General features: G+C 45.4%; 1 protein-coding gene across 6 annotated transcripts in view; it reads right to left on the bottom strand.

The window, feature by feature from the left end:
* The window catches only part of CHN1 (chimerin 1), a 223,973-nt gene extending 211,912 nt beyond the window's left edge, over nt 1–12,061 (bottom strand). For all 6 annotated transcript variants that reach the window (XM_072811013.1, XM_072811007.1, XM_072811016.1 and 3 more), the window contains exons 1-2: nt 11,967–12,061; nt 8,283–8,522 (exon numbers count right to left, since the gene is read on the bottom strand). The gene's annotated coding sequence lies outside the window, so the exon portion shown is untranslated. The remainder of the gene's footprint in view (nt 1–8,282; nt 8,523–11,966) is intronic.
* Nucleotides 12,062–12,284: the final 223 nt, after the last annotated feature.

The raw sequence follows: 12,284 nt of genomic DNA, 5'->3' as shown, positions 1-12,284 counted from the left end.
TGGAGCACTGTCCAGGTCCTCCCATCGGGACGAGGGGTCCCTTCTCCCAGATGCCAGGAATGTGTGTTGCTGATGGCTCACAGCTGGGTCACTTCCCAGGCCCTGCCCTTGGGCTGAAGGAGTTGCCTGGGCCAAGGTCACCCATCCTCTGTAGGGGCAACCTACGTCCGAAGACTGTTTGATATGTGGGTATAAAAGCCTGGCTCCTTTCCTCCACATGGGACAACTCCGGAGCTCCCCGTGCCACTGACTGTGGCATTGGTGTCACAGGTCGGCTTTGCCTTCTTCCCAGTCCTCCTTTCCTCATGCTCTTACAGTATTGGTTCAAAGAGCACTGGCCACTAAGCCTTCTGTGGGCAAAACTCTGTCTCCGACGGTGTCCTGGGGACAGAGATGTCTAAACGTCCCACATAATCATAATGCATTCTCCCTTTCTTCCTTTGTAATGCGGCTTATAATGTACCTTTGTATTAAATCACTTCACCATTATTACTTAAACTGGCCTAAGTGTCTTCTTGTTTTTTTGTAAGCAGAAAGGTTCTAACTAATATATTATTTCCTTATGACAAATTTCTTTTATTCATGAGAGACACGGAGAGAGAGGCAGAGACACAGGCAGAGGGAGAAGCAGGCTCCCTGCAGGGAGCCCGATGTGGGACTCGATCCCAGGTCTCCAGGATCACATCCTGGGCTGAAGGCAGGTACTAAACCGCTGAGCCACCCAAGGATCCCCTATTATGCTTTTTTTTTTTTTTTTTTAAGATTTTATTCATTATTCATGGGAGACCCAGAGAGAGAGGCAGAGACACAGGCAGAGGGAGAAGCAGGCTCCATGCAGGGAGCCTGACGCAGGACTCGATCCCAGGACCCCAGGATCACGACCCCAGCCAAAGGCAGATGCGCAACCACTGAGCCACCCAGGCCCCCCTCCTTTTTTTTTTTCCAGGCACCCCTCCTTATGATAAATTTCTAGAAGTAAAATTAATGTTCTATAAGAGATACACATCTTTAAGCGTTTGACCCCTATTGCCACCTCATCCTTCAGAAACATTGCACCGGTTTACATCCTCATGGACAGTGTGTGAAAGTGCCCACTTCCCGCACCTGGCCCAACACTGATCGTATGCTTTTTAAAGTTCATTCATTCATTCAGCAAGTGGGTTCTGAGCGCCTGCTATAGGCAGGGCTGCGTGCCAAGGGCTAGGGGCAAATCCGTGCCCTGGGGGAGCCGGGTTCTCGGGATGAAGAGACAGGCAATGAAGGAAGAAGGTGAATAAGCCCCCTGTGGACCAGAAGGTGGTAAAGGCTCCACGTCCAGCAGGGAGGGAGGTGGGCGCTCAGGGGAGGGGGGGCCCACCGTCAGCACAGGGGATCGGGAACCCCTCCCTGAGATGGTGACTTGCCAGCAAAGACTTGAAAGAGATAAAGGAACCGGCGTGAGGCTATCTGGGGGAAGAGCATTTGGAGCAAGGGAACAGCAGGTTCTAGAGCTTGAATCACACCTCGTGTGTTCAAAGGGCCACAGCCTGGCAGCCGGCTGGAGTGGGAGATGCGGTTGGTGAGGTGATGGGGGCTGCTTCGAGGTCCTGGGGGGGATGGATTTCTCTAGCCAAGACGGGAACCAGACGCAGGGGTGGCATAAAGGTGTGACTTGGTCTGACGATTCAAGAGGCGCCCTCTGGCCGCTGTGTTCAAGAAAACCACAGTGAAGGCAACATTGGAAGTGGGGCCCAGTTAGGAGGCCGCCTGCCTACCCTGCTACACCAAAAACACTATTTCATCATTGTTGGATTAGGTTTTTTTTTTTTTTTTGGACTTGAACATTTTATATATAAATCGGTTGTTTGTATTTCTTCTATTGGAAATGGTCTATTTTGAGATCTTTGCTGATGTTGCCCTTAGCATATTTACCTGTCGCAGTGGATTTCCAATGACAGTAACAATGTAGCTCCTAGTCTGTCGTAGAGGTAGTTCTCTGTCCCCAAATCTTCTTCTAATTTAATCTTGTGTGTGATTTTCTTAGGGAAATCTTTAATTTTTATGAGGACAGACTTTTTTTTTCTTTTCAGAGAAATTTTCTGTTAGGGGTTCTGCTTGTGATAGCCTACTGAGAATTTTGCCAGGATGATTGCTTCAGTTTAGGGTTTTTAATTTGCCAGGCATAGAAGCTAGTTGAACGAAAGGGAAATTAATTATGATACTTGAAATCTAAAGTGGAACCTGGAGGCAGGAGATTTAACCAGGCCACATGAGATTCTGGAACCCAGAAATAAAACCCTACCTGGAGCCAAAGTGTCTTTCCCATTTCTCAGAGCTGCTTCATTCTCACCTGCTTCCTTCTCTTCACTTCTCCCCTCTGCTTCTCTCTGAGCACCCACTTCACTCTTCCCTCTCCTCCTCTGATACACTGTTCATCCACATTGTGGCCATCCCAGTTCTGGCACCACTGACGAGTGGACCAGCATCCCTTTACCTCAATTTTAACCCATGGGAAAGAGAAGCTCATTCCCACAGTTCACCCAGTATATTGGCCTATTGCACCCTTGCCTCTAATCCAAAAACATAAGTTGTGTCCAGGGAGTGTTGGAATCACAGACTCTAAAGGGCTCATCTTGTGGGGTGGGGGCATGTGGAGAAAGGGGAGTTCTCAAAAGGCATAGAGAACATGCACTGAGCATATACCACAAAGGAAGTATAACTCACATTCCTCCATTGTTTAGTCTAGTACTTCCATGTACTAGTACTTTACATTTTCCATACTTCTGAAAACAAGTTTTGTGTGGGGATATGCTTCAGAAGTATCATTTTATTTTATATTGCAAATGGTTAGCCACTTGTCTGCAAAACGTAATTAGGAAAAAAGCTAAAGTTGTGCCAAAATTGTTATTGAAATGTGCTAGAAAGATTGTTTAAAGTATTTCAATGAGTACCGCTTTTTAAATAATGTTGATCTAATTGTTGGAAACTTCTCTTGGTTTTGTTTTGTTGTTATTGTTGTTCTTTACAAATTAAAAAACATGCCAAAGGAACACACACACACACACACACACAATCTGATTTAAACATGAGTAGGGGACCTGAACATTTTTCTTTTTTTTCTTTCTCTTTTTTTTTTGAACAGACATTTTTCCAAAGAAGAGATGCATATGGCAAACAGACACAGGAAAAGATGTTCCATATCACTGATCATCAGGGAAATACAAATCAAAACAACAGTGAGATATCACCTCACACCTGTCAGATTGGGTAAAATAAAAAAAGACAAGAAATTAGTGTTAGCAAGGAGGTGGAGAAAAAGGAACCCTCGTGCACTATTGCTGGGGATGCAAACTGGTGCAGCTACTGCAGAAAACAGTATGGAGCTTCCTCAGAAAATTAAAAATAGTTACCCCATATGATCCCATAATCCTACTACTAGGTGTTTACCCAAAGAAAATGAAGACACTATTTTGAAAAGATATAGGCATCCCTGTGTTTATTGCAGCGTTGTTTACAAAGGCCAAGATATGGAAGCAAACTAGTGTCCATCAATAGATGAATGGGTAAAGAAGACACAATGGAATATTAGCCATAGGAAAGGATGGGATCTTACCATTTGTGACAATATGGAAGGACCTAAAGGGCATTATACTAAGTGAAATTAAGTCAGACTGAGAAAGACAAATACTATATGATTCCACTTAAATGTGGACTCTAACCAAAAAATGAATAAACAAACAAAACGCAGAATCAGACCTATAAATACAGAGGGCAAATTCATGGTTGCCAGGGAGAAGGGGGTGGGGATGAGTATAATGAGTGAAGGGCAGTGGGAGATATAGGCTTCTAGTTATGGGATAAATAAGTCATGAGAACAAAAGGCACAGCATAGGGATTATAGTTGATGATACTGTGAAAGTACCATATGGTGACAGGTGGTAGCTACACTTGCCACGGGCAGAGCATAACCTACAGAGAAGCTGACTCACTACGGTGTAAACCTAAACTAAAGTAACCACGTGTGTCCACTATACTCAGATAAAGAAACAATAATTTAAAGGCCAAATGGTGGAATCAGACAAACATGATTACTGTCCCTAGCGGTTCATTGACACAAAGAAGATGGGAGCTACCACCAGGCCACCGTGTTTGAGGAATCCGTGTCCAAACCTTGGTGGAGAAACAGCTGAATTCAGAAAGGCATTATCAGCCAAGGGACTCCACGTCTTTCCAGCTCTTTCCTATGGGGAGGGAGTGTCTCCAGACTGGATACGTCACGGACATTATTGAAGAGGCCGAAACCAACCAACCAAACAAAATTAAATAATCTGTCCAGATTGTTGTTAGTAATTATTTTGAGGGGGCTTTTCATTTGCCCAGTGTGATCATTTTTTTTAAAGATTTTATTTATTTATTCATGAGAGACACAGAGAGAGAGAGACAGAGACAGAGACACAGGCAGAGACAGAAGCAGGCTCCATGCCGGGAGCCTGATGTGGGACTCGATCCCAGGTCTCCAGGATCATGCCCTGGGCTGAAGGTGGCGCTAAACTGCTGAGCCACCCTGGCTGCCCCAATTTTTTAATTAAGTAATTACACCACGATTTTTTTAAACTGGCCAAATAACTATAGGCAAATGATTTCTCTGACTCTCAATTTTCTTCACTTATTCAATATCACAATTGAACTAGATGATTTCTAATGTTTCTACAAACATAAAAATTTTGATTTACTAATCTACAAGTTTTCTGTGTAGAAGTGTGTGGGCCTGGGATCCCTGGGTGGCTCAGCGGTTGAGCATCTGCCTTCAGCTCAGGGTGTGATCCCAGGGTCCTGAGATCGAGTCCTGCATTGGGCTCCCCACAGGGAGTCTGCTTCTCCCTCTGCCTGTGTCTCTCCCTCTCTCTGTGCGTCTCTCATGAATAAATAAGTAAAACCTTAAAAAAAAAAAAAAAAAGGAAGTGTGTGGGGCCGTATGAAACCATAAACTAAATGCTGTCTTCCCCCAGGGCATTCCACACCCACTGGAGCCAATACTCCAAAGACTAACCTACCAAAGACATGTTAAGAAATTAAAATACATTTAATAGTTTCTCCAATAGTGGTGATCAGGAGAGGAAAATTATCATCTCTTTCTTTAAATCTTTAGTGGAGACTTTGTAGAGAACATTTTTAATAGCTTTTTTGAGGTATGACTGACATATGACAAACTATGTATTTATATGCTCTGCAACAATGAGACATAGGCATATGGCCATGAAACCATCATCACAGTCAAGATAGTAAACATATCTATCACCTCGAAAAGTTTTCTTGTTCTCCTTTCTAATTTCTTCTTCTAAGCTGCTCTCCCCAGAAAACTACTCATCTCCTTTCTGTCCTGATAGATTTGCTTGTGCTTCCTAGAATTTTACACAAATTGAATCATACATTATGTAACCTCTTGACTGGCTCCTTTCACTCAGCATAATTATTTTAGATTCATTTATCGCATTGTGTGCATCAAGAGTTCGTTCTTTTTTTTTTTTAAGGATTTTATTTATTCATGAGAGACACACACAGAGAGCGAGAGAGAGGAGAGAGAGAGAGAGAGAGAGAGAGAGAGGCAGAGACACAGGCAGAGGGAGAAGCAGGCTCCATGCAGGGAGCCCAAAGTGGGACTCGATCCCGAGTCTCCAGGATCATGCCCTGGGCCGAAGGCAGGTGCTAAACCACTGAGCCACCCAGGAATCCCAAGAGTTCATTCCTTTTTATTGCTGAGTAGTATCCCAACATGTGCATATACTGGTTTATTCATTGACTTTTGATGGGCATTTGGGTTGTTTCCCCTCGGGGGCTATAGAGAACAAAGTGTTGTGGACATTCATGTACACGCGTTAGTATACACACATGCTTCCATTTCTCTTAGGTAAACACCCAGAAGTAGAATGTTTGGGTCAGATGATAAATGCACACTTAACTTTTTGAGAAATAACTAAGCTGTTTTGGAAAGAGTTTGTGCAATTTTACATTCCCACTGACAACATGTGAGAGCTCATATTTCTGCACATACTCGTCAACACTTGGTATGACCAGTCTTTTTCATTTTAGCCCCTCTAATAGGTGTGCAGAGGTAGCTCACTAATTTTGAGTGAAGATACCTGGGGGGGGGGGGGGAAACTGGTGCTCATTCATTTTAGGAAAAATGCCTATCGGTTAATCTCATGCCACTTGGGTTCCCTCAAGCTGCCTTATTTATTGTTCCTGGTGAATCTGGTTCTTTTTTTTTTTTTTTTTTTTAAGGATTTTATTTATTTATTCAACAGAGATACCGAGAGAGGCAGAGACACAGGCAGAGGGAGAAGCAGGCCCCCTGCAGGAAGCCCGATGTGGGACTCGATCCCAGGACCCCAGGATCACGACCTAAGTTGAAGGCAGATGCTCAACCACTGAACCACCAGGTTCCCCATGAATCTGGTTCTTTAGCTGATTTTATGATTCTAAAAGCCACCCTATGCCTTCTAATACATTTCTTTTATCCTCCTGGTACTAGAATAGGCCTGTTGCTGGTAACCAAAGACCAGGGTCCCTCTTCTATAGGTGGTTTTTGTTTACCTCTGCCTGGCAGGCTTTCCCTCACCTCTTCAGGCAACAAACCCCACCCACACCCTAACTACAGCATCTTTGCTTTTAGATCCTATCGCCTCTAAACCAAGATCTGTTCCTCTTCTATTTTGGATACATGAGCCAATAAACCTCCCCTTTTAAGCTTAATCTAGTTGGGAATCAGGTTTCTATCACTTAAAACTGATAAATCAGTTATCAGTGATTGAAAATCGCCCTATGCTCAACCCTCCCCTTGTCTGTCCTACATGGGTACCCAGAGCCACACATGAGGCCTGGAAATCAGCAATGCTGAGTAAATCAACTACCACATTCTTAAAATCAGAGACATTTTTATAAAGCTGTAAACAACAGAAAACTGGAAAGGTTGCTTTGCAAGGCAGACCACTTCGGAGGCCAGGCTGCCTGGGTGTGAATCTTAGCTCTGCCATTTATCAGCAATGTGACCTTGGGCAATTCATTAATTTCTGTGTCTTAAACCTTCTTAAACCTCAAATATGGATAATGATAGGACTAACCTCATAAAGTTATGAGGCTTCCATTAGCTAACTTATAAAAAGCACTTAAATGATGCCTGATGCATGCAAGGCTGGGGTGTGTGTATGTGTATGTGTGTGTGTGCTTAATTCTTGTTTTGTGATATGGATACTTTTTTGGATGAGAGAGTCAAGACTGAAAAAGACTTTGATATGCAATCACGGAATGATGTGCTAAACCCTTACTTACGAGTCATGGGGTCTTAGATGAAATGCCTACTTTCTCTGAGAATCAGTTTTTCACTCTTTAACCAGGCACATATAAAGACCCATACTCTGGCTCAAATAGTGGAACATCAGGTGGCTTAATAGAAGTTCACGTAATAAAGATTCTGATGTTGGGGAGGGGCACGTTAGCTGACTACAGGTTCATCTAGAAGTCATAGAATGGCAAGGCTATCATAAAGCTTCCAAAGATTAGACCGAGTTGCTAGCAGTAACGTCAATTAAAGAAGATTATACCCCTTGGGCCCTCCGCTCATCACGGAGAGGACCCACCCAGCACTTGGGCAGGCTCGAGAGCCTCGTGGGGCGGGAGAGGCAAGGCAGGGAGGTAGCAAACATGTAATCTGAAAACAGTTGAGAGCCTTCAAAATGCTTGCTCTGAATGACCAGAGACCCAGAGAAGACCATCCTCAGATACTGTCCTGTGGCGGCCTCTATCCGACAAGCTCCAGAAGCCCAGGGTGGAAGGCCCCAGGGGGCAGACCCAACCCAGCATGGGATGTGCTCCTTCCCAGGAGAGCTGTCTGGTGGTAGTGAGGGCTGCCTTGCAAAGCTGCAAGCCCCTGACCCCGAGAGGAGCTGGGTGACCATGAGTTTAGGGGCATGAGCAAAGAATCGTGGGAGGGATGGATCATCCAGGATTGCTCCTTTTCATTTCATACTCTAAAAATACATGATTCTACTTGTTGAGTTTTTTGTTTGCTTTTTTAGATTTAAAGAGGGTTAACCAAATACTTGATCCATGAACTGCAACTTTGAAAAACAGTAGGAGCTGCATATGTTGGTCACCTTTTGCCCAGTGGGGCCTTTTGAGAGCCATGAAGAGCCATGGTTGCCACACACACACACACCCAGGGGCTGATTGCCTCCAGCCCATCCCATCTTCAGGATTGCGCCCTGGTGGTTAGTGTTGAATCTACGTTCACTATTGCTTTTTACCTGTGGTCACAGCCTCTGAAGAACGCGGAGTCTAGCACTGGTTGCGTCCTGGTGTGGTGTTAAGATGAAGCTTTGTGATCCATCTGCCTGTGGTTTTTTTCATTTTGGTCACTTCCCTCTCAGCCCTGGAGGCATGGAAGATAGGGTTGATGGGCAAATCTTGTCTTGCAAGTACATTTCTTTCCAAAGAGGTTCCAGAATGTTTGCTCACAGGACGATCACTGGCCAGCAGAGCCTACGCTAAGTAAACACAAAGGAATTAAAATAAATCAGGGGGGCCTGTTTACTCCACAGTGAACTTTTTCACTTTTTCTTTAAAAAAAAACACAAAACACCTTCCTTCCCATCCTTCCTTTCCAAACACTGCTCTAACCTCTCCATGCTGCTTTTTACTTTTTATTTTTTAGAGATTTTATTTACCTGAGAGAGAGAGAGAGCGCACAAGCAGGGGGAGGAGGAGGGGGAGAGGGAGAAGCAGATTCTCCACTGAGCAGGGAGCCCAGTGCAGCTCCCTGGGCCCTGGGATCATGACCTGAGCCGAAGGCAAACAGATGCCCAACCACTGAGCCACCCAGGGCCCCTTCATGCTGCTTTTTAAAAAGAGAAAAAAATAGGAAGGTAGAAGATTAAGACTATTGTTAAAAGTCTATTTTTTTAAGAACCTATTTCTTATACATTGTAGACTAAATAACAGTGAGAAACAGCCCATGGACACTTTGAGCTGATAGATAGATAGATGTTAGATAGATGAAAAATAAATATCTTGCAATACAGAAATTCTTAATTAAATATAGCTGTTTACCCAAATAGAGGCAACAATTGAAACTTCTCAGGCCTCTATTGTTGCTTTTCCTGGAAATTTTGTTTTGGTTTTGGCGCATGTTTTTTCTGATTTTTCTGATTAAAGTAATATATAATCATTATAAGGAAAATCTGGAATATTTGGAAAGAAAGTTATGAAAAAACTTTCTAGATTCAGAAATTGAATATAAAAATGAAAAATGCACATTTTACGTGGTTAGTTTTACATTTATTAAATGTGCTTGAGCTGTTTTTACTCGCAACTCTTCTGACACCAAATGTGGGGGGGTCTTTTTTCCATATCATCAATTGATCTTCCAAATCTCTAGACAACATCTAGATGTTCTACAACTCAGTTCTGATGCTAACTACCAGGAGTTAGCACAGACCTTATAGGACTGCCCAGCCAAAAGTCTGAGATGGTCACCTTTACTTCTGACCAACCAACCAGCTATCAGTTGGGGGTTCCAATGATCCCCTCCTCAGGTTTGATAATTTGGTAGAGTGGCTCACAGAACCTAGAAAAGCACTTCACTATTACTGGTTTATCATAAAGGATGCAACTCAAGACAGCCAACTAGAAGAGATGCACAGGGAAAGATGTGGGAAGGGGCTTCCATGCCCTCTCTGGAGGGCCACCCTCCCAGTGCCCTGACGTGTTCACCAACCTGCCAACTCTCTGAACTCCATGGTTTAGGGGTTTTTTATGAAGGTCTAATTATGTAGGCATGATTGATGAAATCATTGGCCATTGGTGATTAAAGTCAATCTCCAGTCCCTTCCCCATCTCAGAGGTGGGCAGATGAGGCAGGGGGGACTGGTAGAGATAAAAAGTCCCAACCCTCCAATTATGTCTCGGTCAACCAGTACCCATCCTGAAGCTATCTAGCCCCCACTCTGCCCCAGATACCAATCATCTCATGAGCATACAAAAGACACTTGGAACTCTCTAGAGATTCTGAGGGTTTGAGAAGCTGTGTGTCAGGAAGTGGGGACAAAAGCCAAATATATATTTCTTATTACGTCACAGTGCTCCTTTTAAAAATGTTTAAAGTGTCCTAACAATAGGTGCTGACTGGTTAATCCTCTGAGGATCTCAAAACAATTTATAAATACCCCTCCTCTGACTCTAAAAGAGTAAAATGGGTCTTCTCGTTTTTAAAAGCCTACTGATCCTTTTGAGCTCTCTGAGCTTGTACTGATCCAATCTACGCTTGTAACTTTGTTGATCCCTTTGCGAGAAACAGACTGGATTATCAGAGTTCTGGGACAGACAATAGAAGGCCAGAGTCTAAAGACCATCAGCCAAATACCTGGCTGAAACATTTTAATTAAAACTGTTCTGCTAATGGGCTTTTCTTCTTTGTATGGTTATAAATACCAAGCAGCTTACCTAACTTGTCCTGGCAATTCCTGAGCCCAGGAGTTCTCAAAGTGCGGCCCTAAACGAAAGCTCAGCATCACCTGGGAACTTGTTAGGCCTGCAAATTCTCAGCCCACCCCAGATGTACTGAATCATAAACTCTGGGGTGAAGCCCAGCAATCCGTGTTTTAACAAGTCCTCCAGCTGATTCTGATGCTCGATAACATTTGAGAACCACTGCTTCTCTTCCCCACCCACCCCCCAGCCCCACATCGGGAGGAATTTGCTCCAATTGACTCACACACTCAAGTCCAATCACAAGTGTATCTAGACCTGGGTGGTGGTTACCCAAGTACGTAAATCCATAAAACCTCTCCAAGCTCTACACTTAAGATCTATTTTACTTGATATAGTCAAAGCCTCAATTTTTTTTTCTTTTTTTTAAGATCACAGTCAGGGGCACCTGGATGGTTCAGGGGTTGAGCATCTGCTTTCAGCTCAGGGTGTAATCCCGGGGTGCTGGGATTGGGTCCTGCACGTCTATCTCTCTGCTTCTCTCTCTGTGTCTCTCATGAGTAAATAAATAGGTAGATAGATAGATAGATAGATAGATAGATAGATAGATGGATAAATAGATAAATAAATAGATAAATAGATGGATAAATAGATAAATAGATGGATAGATAAATAGATGGATAGATGGATAAATAGATAAATAGATGAGTAGATGGATAAATAAATAGATGGATAAATAGATAAATAAATAGATGGATAAATAGATAAAGATGGATAGATAAATAGATGAATAGATAGATAAATGGATGGATAAATAGATGGTAAATAGATAAATAAATGGATAGATAGATAAATAGATGGATAATAAATAAATAGATAAATAGATGAATAGATGGATAGATAGATAGATAAGTAAATAAATAAAATCTTTAAAGAAACCGCATCAAACTATTTCTAAGAGAGCGGGTTGGGCTGGGCTTGTCCCAGTGCCGCGGGCGGCGGCGGCAGGAGGCGGCAGGGCGGACCCGGCAGGAGCGCAGAAGGGCCCCCCGGGAGGCGGGAGGCGGTGAAGGAGCCGGTGGACCCCGCTGCCCACGCCAGTCCCCGAGCGCGCGGGCCGGGAGGCGGCGGGGAGCACGGGCCACCCCCCGGGTCCCCCCCCACCCCGCCCCGGATCCCCCTCCCATCCCCCCCGGGTCCCCCCCCCGCCCCGCCCCGGATCCCCCTCCCATCCCCCCCGGGCCCCCCGCCCCGCCCCGGATCCCCCTCCCATCCCCCCCGGGTCCTCCCCCCGCCCCGCCCCGGATCCCCCTCCCATCCCCCCCGCCCCGCTCCGGATTCCCCCCCTCCCCACCCTCGCCGCTCCAGCCTCGCAGACGCGGCCCAGCCGGGCAGGGACCCGGAGCGCCCCCCCCCACGCCTGCTCCTGCGCCCCCCCGCGCTCCCCGGGTCCCCCCCGGATCCCTCCCCCGAGCTCGACTTGCTCCCGCGCTCCCCGGGGTTACCTGAGGTTACCTGCCCGCAGCCCCGCAGCCCGTTCCCACCCCCGCCAGTGACGTCCCTGCATTTCCCAGACCGGTCAGCTGGAGGCAGGCGGTCCAGGCAGTTCGGGCTCCGGGAATCACTCCGTTTTCTGTCTTTCTTTTAAAAAAGATTTTATTTATTTATTCCCGAGAGACACGCAGAGAGAGGCCGAGACACAGGGGGAGGAGCAGGCCCCCCTCCAGGCCGGCTCCCCGGGGACCCCGATGTGGGCCTCGACCCCGGGCCTCAGGATCACCCCCCGGGCGGAGCCGAAGGCAGCCGCTCAACCACGGAGCCCC

The sequence above is a fragment of the Canis lupus genome, chromosome 34 (assembly GCF_048164855.1).
Source record: "Canis lupus baileyi chromosome 34, mCanLup2.hap1, whole genome shotgun sequence".
Taxonomy (NCBI): domain Eukaryota; kingdom Metazoa; phylum Chordata; class Mammalia; order Carnivora; family Canidae; genus Canis; species Canis lupus.
Note: the sequence above shows the minus strand (reverse complement) of the source record. Positions and strands in the feature narration are given on the sequence as shown.